Below are 10,840 nucleotides of genomic sequence, written 5' to 3' on the forward strand. Positions count from 1 at the left end.
TGCTAAGGGAGTTTAGTCGCTCTCTCTACTGGTTTCTAGGTGAGGATCCGATTGATTTCTGGATCCCCCTACCTTGTGGGTGGCTAGTCCTATTTATAGGCAAGGGCCCAGGGCTTCTTCCCAAATATTGAGCGGGAAGGGCGCCAACAATTGGCCATTTTGAAGGGGAACATCTAGTACACTTATCCTGACTAAAGTTGGTCCTCGCCTGCCAAAGGCTCTGGTGGTGACGCCGGCTGGGGCTCCACGATGACTTCCATCCTGCCGTTCTGTTGGTCTTGGTCTTGTTGCACCAAAATGGATGCCTTTGCTTGATGCTCTCTCCTGCGCTTGCTCCCTTTGCACCAAAGAGGAAAGAAGGACACTGCGCGGGCTGGCGCCCGCCTGGCGCCCTTGGTCGTCATGGCTTGCGTCATGGACACCTCGCGAGGTATCCCGCCTTGATCTCTCCGCCTCCTCGCGAGCCAGCCTGATGAGGCCGTGCCCGAGGAAGCCTCCTGTCGTCCGCCCCGCGAGGCTTGGCCCCTCCCAAGGGTCTTGAACTCATGTTGATGAAGATGGGCCATGTTGGGCCCCCCCTTGAGCAACGCCGCAGGCCGCAGGCAGGCAAGTTTGGGACCCCTGTTCCCAGAATGCCGACAGGAACTCTTAACTGAATTGCCCCAGTGATAACTGTTGCTTATTGTTGCCATTTTGTGTTCCAGCCAAGATGTTCTTCTTTCATAGACATTAGAAGTCTAGAACTGGGATAAAAAAGGTTTGGAATAAGCTAGAATCTTAATAATGCCCAATATCTACTCCACATGTGTGGAATCAATCATTGAAGGATTCTTTCCTGATGAATATGGAGCTGCACAGGACAATTTTTTCCGATAAAGGGTGAATTTTATTGACTCATAAAGATGCATCCAGAGAATACAAATCACAATGAGTACATACCTGGCCTCTGTATAACTAGGATGCACACAGCCAACATTAACTCACACATAAACACGTAGACAACTAGCAAAGTAATATTAGACCAAAGTTATGTGTAGGCGAGGAAAAAAGAAAAACTACAAAGAAACCAGATACCGATCGGCAAACTGCAGTAATGACCATATCCGCACCAAACATTGCATGACACCACAAGGACGACGATGTTCTTCAACAACAACACCTTCAGGAAGGAAGCGACACAAGTGTCGTCGTCACCGGATCCAACCACCAAAGTTAGAATCTAAGTTTTCACCCTGAAGAATCAATCTGTGCATATCCGAGCAATGTCTTCAACAAGGTAATGAAGTAAAAGAAACATCGCCATTGCCAGGTATAACCAGCTCAGGCAGACCTAGGCTTTCGCCCTGAAGCTCGAGATTGGGTGCTCGAGTAGCACCACCATCCAAGTCACTCAAGTGTTGTCACCGCCACTTTTTTGCAATCCCAGTAGCTACATGCAATGCGACCACTCCCGCTTCACAACCAACCCTCTATGCCAAGCCCTCGTCCACAATTTGCTTCTCATCGCCGAAGTCAACAACTGAATCTTGAGAGATGAAGACTCCTGAAGATTTTTCGGTGACCACAGCCGTCATGGAGCCGTAGGATTTAACTGCAGCACAATATGCAGTCACCACCACCCGGCCGACCAGATCTAGATCACTACTACTAAGCCATGGACCGCGTGAAATGCCAGTACCTAACTGTCGCGCTCTACCTCCCGGTATAGAGCTCAATACACGCCGGCCCCAAGGACTAATCCGGCTGGATCCAACCAAAAATTGGCCCACACATAGAAAATGCAAGGATCCACGCTGGAGGCCATCAGAGGCGCAAGCAACCACTAGATCCATGTGATGGAGCACCGGATCTAGGCCGCTGGCCACCCGGTGCGCAGCCACACATTGGCAACGTACCTTGAACAAGGGACGAAGTGGAGGGGATGCGCTCGGCCCGGGCGACCGCGAAGGCACCTGCCGCTGCCAGCCACCGCATGGGTCTTTGCCCTGGCGGCGTTGGCCGACGACAGCGGGGTAGAATGCCGGCTTAGGACACTAGAGCGGCAGCAGCCGAGGAGCCGCCCGAGTCGTTCGTGGGAATGACGCGGGGGCCTCGCGAGAGTTGTTGACTCCGTATATGCCAGGAGGGGCTGCACCAGACATGATATGGTCTTTTCATTTTTGTGGAAGACTGGACTGTCCTCAAGACTTAAGTATCTCGGAACCATGCTTTTCCTGCATAGTTTTCAACAGGCTATTACATGGTCTATTAAGTGTGTGTGAAGATTGTTGAATTTACCCTCACATTATGGAACCATTGTGCTGTAATGATAGCAATGGAGACATTGCGCAGTTCCGTTCTCAGTACAGTGCAGATGGTCATGTGGCCATTATGGCTTATCTTCAGTATCGTGGTTAACAATTGTATGATTAACGTTATCTTTCAAATGATATGTTTCATTTTCTCTATGTATTTTTTTTTGATGCCTTACTACTACTATTTTATTGACTGCAGTCAAATCTATTTTGCATGGTATGATTTTGTTTGTTGGAGAGATACTAGTTGCGCCTTTCCTACCTGTTAATAAGTTTTGTAGCGGACTTCTTAATAGATATTATGAGCATTTTAAGGTCGACGTGGTATTCTCAATTAGATTGATTTCTTTTATTTTATCCACTTTTGTAGTAGTTTGTTGTCTCTGTTCTCTGATCAAAGATGTGCATGCATTCTTGAAGTTTGAAAAATAAAAATTAATAACTTTTGGTTATTGATCAATGTATATATTTGTGTTGTCCCGTAGCAATGCACGGGCATTCACCTAGTGGAACTTTGAAAATCCTACAAAAATAGTACGTACTAAACAATTTGTTTATTGAACAGGAGCAAAAAGAATCAATACCAAAGCTCGTTTTTGTGATTTATTGAATTTTTTCTTGTAAGCGCAAAGTTTCTGTTTTTCAGCAGAATCAAATCAACTCATATCATAGTTTATCCTATAGGTTCTACTTGGCACAAACACTAAATAAAACATGAAAACACATCTAAACAGAATGTAGAAACAAAATTTATTACTAAACAGGAACAAAAACAAGAAACACAAAGACAATTGGGTTGCCTCCCAACTAGCGCTATCGTTTAACGCCCCTAGCTAGGAATAAAAGCGAAGATAGATCTAAGTAGTGCCATCTTTGGCACTTGATTCATAGGTAGCTCGCATGATAGATTCATAAGGTAATTTTACTTTCTTTCTTGGAAAGTGCTCCATGCCTTTCTTTAATGGAAATTGGAATCTAATATTCCCTTCCTTCATATCAATAATCGCACCAATCGTCCTAAGGAAAGGTCTACCAAGAATAATAGGGCAAGAAAGATTGCAATCTATTTCAAGAACGATAAAATCAACAGGCACCAAATTTCTATTAGCAACAATTAGAAATTCATTGATTCTTCCCATTGGCTTTTTAATGGTGGAATCCTCAAGGTGCAAATTTAAAGAGCAATCATCAAGATCATGGAAACCTAGAATATCACATAAAGTTTTCGGAATCGTGGAAACACTAGCACCCAAATCACACAAAGCAAAACACTCATAATCTTTAATTTTAATCTTTATAGTAGGTTACAACTCATCATTAAGTTTTCTAGCTATAGAGACTTCCAAATTAAGTTTTTCATCAAAAGATTGCAACAAGGCATCAATAATATGTGTGGTAAAAGCTTTATTTTGAAAATAAGCATGAGGAGAATTAACAACGGATTGCAACAAGGAAATACAACTTTCTAAAGAACAATTATCATAATCAAAATCCTTGAAATCCGAGATAGTGGGTTCAATACTATTTAAAGTCATGACTTCTCCAATCCCACTTTTACCAAATTTAGCATCAAGATATAAAAACTCCGAATTCTTGGGACACCTTCTAAATAAAGTTGACTCACTTTCTGTCCCATTATTATCAAGATTCATATTGCAAAAACAAGGATCTAATAGGGGACACATCAATGACTTTAAGATCTTCATCATTATTTTCATGGAAACTAGAACAACACGCTTTTACAAAGCAATCTTTCTTAGCACGCAATCTAGCGGTTCTTTCTTTGCATTCGTTAATGGATTTTCTCATTGCTTTGAGAGACTCGTTGATATCATGCTTAGGAGAAGAAGATCTAAGTTTGAGATAATCAACATCAAGCGAAAGTCTATCAACGTTCCTAGTCAAATCATCAACTTTGAGCAATTTTTCTTCAAGCAAAGCATTAAAATTCTTTTGAGAGATCATAAATTCTTTCACACTATTTTCAAAATCAAAGGGTATCTTATTAAAATTACCATAAGAATTATTGTAGGAATTTCCACAATTATTAGAGGAATTGCTAGGGAACGGTCTAGGATTAAAGTTTCCTCTATAACCATTGTTTCCAAAATTATTCCTACCAACAAAATTTACATCCATAGATTCATTATTATTCTCAATCAAGGTAGATAAAGGCATATATTTGGGATCAATAGAAGAACTCTTAGTAGCAAAAAACCTCATAAGCTCATCCATCTTTCCTCTCAAAACATTAATTTCTTCTATAGCATGCACTTTTTTAATAGTAGATCGTTCGGTGTGCCATTGAGAATAACTAGCCATAATATTATCAAGAAGTTTTGTAGCATCTACTAACGTGATTTCCATAAATGTGCCTCCGGCGGCCGAATTTAAAAGATTTCTAGAAGCAAAATTCAATCCGGCATAAAATTTTTGTATGATCATCCATAAATTTAAACCATGAGTAGGGCAATTGCGAATCATCAATTTCATTCTTTCCCAAGATTGGGCAACATGCTCATGATCAAGTTGTTTAAAATTCACAATATCGTTCCTAAGCAAGATGATCTTAGCGGGAGGAAAATACTTAGAGATAAAAGCATCTTTGCACTTGTTCCAAGAATCAATACTATTTTTAGGCAAAGACGAAAACCAAACTTTAGCACGATCTCTAAGTGAAAACGGAAATAACTTCAACTTAACAATATCATTATCTGTATCTTTTTTCTTTTGCATCTCACACAAATCAACAAAGTTATTTAGATGAGTAGCGGCAACTTCACTAGGAAGGTCGGAGAATTGATCTTTCATAACAAGATTCAGCAAAGCAGCATTTATTTCACAAGACTCAACATCATTAAGAGGAGTAATCGGAGTACTAAGGAAATCATTATTATTGGTATTGGAGAAATAACACAATTTGGTATTATCTTGCGCCCTGGCAACAAGTAATCCAACACACAAGCAATCAGAAAAAGGCAAGCGAAAGAGAGAAGAAGGCAACTGGATAAGAGAGGAGATTGGGAAAGAGAGGGCGAATAAAACGACAAGGGTGAAGTGGGGGAGAGGAATACGAGAGGCAAATGGCAAATAATGTAAATGCAAGGGAGATGAGTTTGTGATGGGTATTTGGTATGTGTTGACTTGATCGAACACCTCTCCGGCAACAGCGCCAGAAATCCTTCTTGCTACGTCTTGAGCTTGCGTTGGTTTTCCTTGAAGAGGAAAGGGTGATGCAGCACAGTGACGTAAGTATTTCCCTCAGTTTTTGAGAACCAAGGTATCAATCCAGTAGGAGGCTCCTCAAAAGTCCCACGAACCTACACAAACAAACAAAGAACTGCAACCAACGCGATAAAGGGGTTGTCAATCCCTTCATGGCCACTTGCGAAAGTGAGATCTGATAGAGATAATATGATAAGATAAATATATTTTTGGTATTTGATAATACAGATGCAGAAAATAAAGATGCAAATAAAAGTAGATTGGAAACTTATATGATAAAAGATAGACCCGGGGGCCATAGGTTTCACTAGAGGCTTCTCTCAATATAGCATAAGTATTACGGTGGGTGAACAAATTACTGTCGAGCAATTGATAGAAAAGTGAATAATTATGATGTTATCTAGGCATGATCATGTATATAGGCATCACGTCCGCAACAAGTAGACTGACTCCTGCCTGTATCTACTACTATTACTCCACACATCAACCGCTATCCAGCATGCATCTAGAGTATTAAGTTCATAAGAACAGAGTAACGCATTAAGAAAGATGACATGATGTAGAGGGATAAATTCAAGCAATATGATATAAACCCCATCTTTTTATCCTCGATGGAAACAATACAATATGTGTCTGGCAACCCTTTTTGTCACTAGGTAAGAACACCGCAAGATTGAACCCAAAGCTAAGCACTTCTCCCATGGCAAGAAAGATCAATCTAGTAGGCCAAACCAAACCGATAATTTGAAGAAACTTGCAAAAATAACTCAGTCATACATAAAAGAATTCAGAGAAGATTCAAATATTATTCATAAATAAACTTGATCATAAACCCACAATTCATCGGATCTCGACAAACACATCGCAAAAAGAGATTACATCGAATAGATCTCCACAAGAGAGGGGGAGATCATTGTATTGAGATCAAAAAAGAGAGAAGAAGCCATCTAGCTAATAACTATGGACCCCAAGGTCTGTGGTAAACTACTCACAACTCATTGGAGGGGCTATGGTGTTGATGTCAAAGCCCTCCGTGGTGGATTCCCCCTCCGGCAGAAAGCTGGCGACGGCTCCAAGATGGGATCTCGCGGATACAGAAGGTTACGGTGGTGGAAATATTTCTTCGGTGTCTCCCTAGATGTTTTCGGGGTATGTAGGCTAATATAGGAGGAAGAAGTACGTCGGTGGCCGCCTGTAGGGGTGGGCGCGCCCCCCACCCTCGTGGCTGCTTCGGCTGCTTCTTGACTTGCACTCCAAGTCCTCTGGATCACGTTTGTTCCAAAAATCACGCCCCGAAGGTTTCATTCCGTTTGGACTCCGTTTGATATTCCTTTTCTTCGAAATACTGAAATAGGCAAAAAAACAGCAATACGGGTTGGGCCTCCGGTTAGTAGGTTAGTCCCAAAAATGATAATATTGTGTAAAATAAAGCCCATAGGCATCCAAAACAGGTAATATAATAGCATGGAACAATCAAAAATTATAGATATGTTGGAGACGTATCAAGCATCCCCAAGCTTAATTCCTGCTCGTCCTCGAGTAGGTAAATGATAAAAACAGAATTTTTGATGTAGAATGCTACCTAGCATAATTCTCAATGTAATTTCTCTTTATTCTGGCATGAACGTTCAGATCCAAGTGATTCAAAATAAAAGTTCATATTACGAAAGAAATAGCAATACTTCAAGCATACTAATAAAAGCAATCATGTCTTCTCAAAATAACATGGCTAAAGAAAGTTCATCCCTACAAAATCATATAGCTAGGCTATGCTTCATTTTCGTCACACAAAGATGTTCCCAACTTCTATGCCCCCGATGATAAGCCAAGCAATTGTTTTGTACTTAAATAATCTCAAACTTTTTCAACCTTCACGCAATACATGAGCGTGAGCCATGGATATAGCACTATGGGTGGAATAGAATAATGATTGGGGATTGTGTGGAGAAGACAAAAAAGGAGAAAGTCTCACATTGACGAGGTTAATCAACGGGCTATGGGAATGCCCATCAATTGATGTCAACATGAGGAGTGGGGATTGCCATGCAACGGATGCACTAGAGCTATAAATGAATGAAAGCTCAACAAAAGAAAACTAGTGGGTGTGCATCCAACTTGCTTGCTCATGAAGACCTAGGGCATTTGAGGAATCCCATCGTAGGAATATACAAGCCAAGTTCTATAATAAAAAATTCCCACTAATATATGAAAGTGACAACCTGTGAGACTCTCTTCATGAAAACATGGTGCTACTTTGAAGCACAACATATGAGACTCACTACATGAAGAACAAGGTGCTACTTTGAAGCACAAGTGTGGAAAAAGAGATAGTAGCATTGCCCCTTTTATTTTATTTTTTTATTTTTCCTTTTTTTATTTTGGCCTTTTTTGGCCTTTCCTTTTTTTTCTTTTTGGGCAATGCTCTAATAATAATGATCATCACACTTTTATTGATTACAACACATGAATTACAACTCGAAACTAGAACAAGATATGACTCTATATGAATGCCTCCGGCGGTGTACCGGGATGGTGCAATAAATCAAGAGTGACATGTATAAGAAATTATGCATGGTGGCTTTGCCACAAATACGATGTCAACTACATGATCATGCAATGGCAATATGACAAAAGTAATGTATGTTATGATGATGATGAACGGAACGGTGGAAAGTTGCATGGCAATATATCTTGGAATGGCTATGGAAATGCCATAAATAGGTAGGTATGGTGGCTGTTTTGAGGAAGATATAAGGAGGTTTATGTGTGATAGAGCGTATCATATCACGGGGTTTGGATGCACCGGCGAAGTTTGCACCAACTCTCGAGGTGAGAAAGGGCAATGCACGGTACCAAAGGGGCTAGCAATGATGGAAAGGTAAAAGTGCGTATAATACATGGACTCAACATTAGTTAAAAGAACTCATATACTTATTGCAAAAATTTAGAAGTCATCAAAAACCAAGCACTACGTGCATGCTCCTAGGGGGATAGATTGGTAGGAAAAGACCATCACTCGTCCCCGACCGCCACTCATAAGGATGCACCAGCTAGGTACACTTCATGCTTCAAATTTGTTACACAACTTTAACCATACGTGCATGCTACGGGACTTGCTAACTTCAACACAAGCATTCTTTAAATTCATAATCACCCAACTAGGATGACTTTAATATCATTACCTCCCTATCTCAAAACAATTATCAAGTATCAAGTTGATCATAGCATCCAATTCACTTCATATGATAGTTTTTATTATACCCAACTTGGATGCTCATCATTCTAGGACCAATTTATAACCATAGCAAATACCATGCTGTTTTAAAAGACTCTCAAAATAATATAAGTGAATCATGAGAGATCAACAATTTCTTCAAAATTAATCCACCACCGTGCTCTAAAAGATATAAGTGAAGCACTAGAGCAAAAACTATCTGGCTCAAAAGATATAAGTGAAGTACATAGAGTATTCTAATAAATTTCAATCAAGGAGGCTTCTCCCAAAAGGTGTGTTACAGAAAGTATGATCATGGTAAACTAAAAAGCAAACACTAGTATAATACATGACTCTCCAAGCAAAACACATATCATGTAGCAAATAAAAATATAGCTCCAAGTAAAGTTACCAATGAACCAAGACGAAAGAGGGGATGCCTTCTGGGGGCATCCCCAAGCTTAGGCTTTTGGCTATTCTTGAATATCTTGGGGTGCCTTGGGCATCCCCAAGCTTAGGCTTTTGCCACCCTTTATTCCATAGTCCATCAAATCTTTACCCAAAACTTCACAACACAAAACTCAACAGGAAATCTCATAAGCTCCGTTAGTGAAAGAAAACAAAACCACCACATAAGATACTGTAATGAACTCATTCTTTATTTATATTGGTGTTAAACCTACTGTATTCCAAGTTCTGTATGGTTCATACCCTTACATATTAGCCATAGATGCATCAAAATAAGCAAACAACACACGAAAAACAGAATTTGTCAAAAACAGAACAGTCTGTAGCATTCTGTAACAAAAGCAAACTTCTGGAACTTTAAAAATCCTATCAAACTAGGACGTCATAAACAATTTGTTTATTGAACAGAAGCAAAAAGAATCAATGCAAAATCTCGTTCCTGTGATTTATTGAGTTTTTTCTCGTGAGCGCGAAGTTTCTGTTTTTCAGCAGAATCAAATCAACTCATATCATAGGTTATCCTATAGGTTCTACTTGGCACAAACACTAAATAAAACATGAAAACACATCTAAGCAGAAAGTAGAAACAAAATTTATTACTAAACAGGAACAAAAACAAAAAAAACACAAAGAAAATTGGGTTGCCTCCCAACTAGCGCTATCGTTTAACGCCCCCAGCTAGGCATAAAAGCGAAGATAGATCTAAGTAGTGCCATAATAATAAGATAGATCTTGAAAACTCATCTCATATTCTCTATGTTCGGCAGCAAGTTTTCTTTCAGGCAAGCAAAAATAATCAAAAGGGATAAATTTAGTGGGACAAGAGTCCCCAAGATCAATCTCAGGAGGAACGGGTTCCTCCCTTGGCCCTTCATAATGCACAACTAATTCATCACTAAAAGCATTCTTTTGGAAAAATTTCGTGAGCCTATACTCAAGAGTGTATCCTAGCTCATTATTTCGAAGAGCAAAATCATTATTAAGTTCGGAAGTTTTATCAATCTAGACTTTGGTAGGAACCTTTCTTCTAAGGTTTTCATTGAAAGCAACATAATCCAAAGATTGAAAATGCCTAATTTCCTCTTGATCAAAGAGGACCGCCTCTATGGGAGGACGACCGGCGTCTACCCTATAGTGCACAAAGATTTCTTTGGCCTCTCTTATTATAAATCTAAACTCATGAGCCAAAAAGATAGTAACAGCGCGCTTAGCAGAAGAATGCTGAATATTGGAAAATTCTAGAAAAATTCTTTGAATGCAAGGATGCATATGCATAAATTGTCTTTCAAGTTCAACTACAAGCATAGCGATAGAATCTGCAAGACTACTAGTTTTATGACGAATAGAACCATCCATGGAAGGTAAAGCATCGACACAAGTAAAGAAATCTTGAATAACACCTTTTCCAATAATATTACCACTACCGATTCGAAACTTTTTAGTATGCAAGATAGGGGGGTCTTCGGCCGGGGCCTCAGAATTTTCCATGTCATTATTGTCCATATCGACGATAATCTCCTCAATTTCATACATAACAGCAAACAAAAGAGAGGAAGAAGAAGGCAAGCGAAAAAGAGAGGAGATTGGGAAAGAGAGGGTGAATAAAACGGCAAGGGTGAAGTGGTGGATAGGAAAACGA

Source organism: Triticum dicoccoides, chromosome 5B (assembly GCF_002162155.2).
Source record: "Triticum dicoccoides isolate Atlit2015 ecotype Zavitan chromosome 5B, WEW_v2.0, whole genome shotgun sequence".
NCBI classification, from domain to species: Eukaryota; Viridiplantae; Streptophyta; class Magnoliopsida; order Poales; family Poaceae; genus Triticum; species Triticum dicoccoides.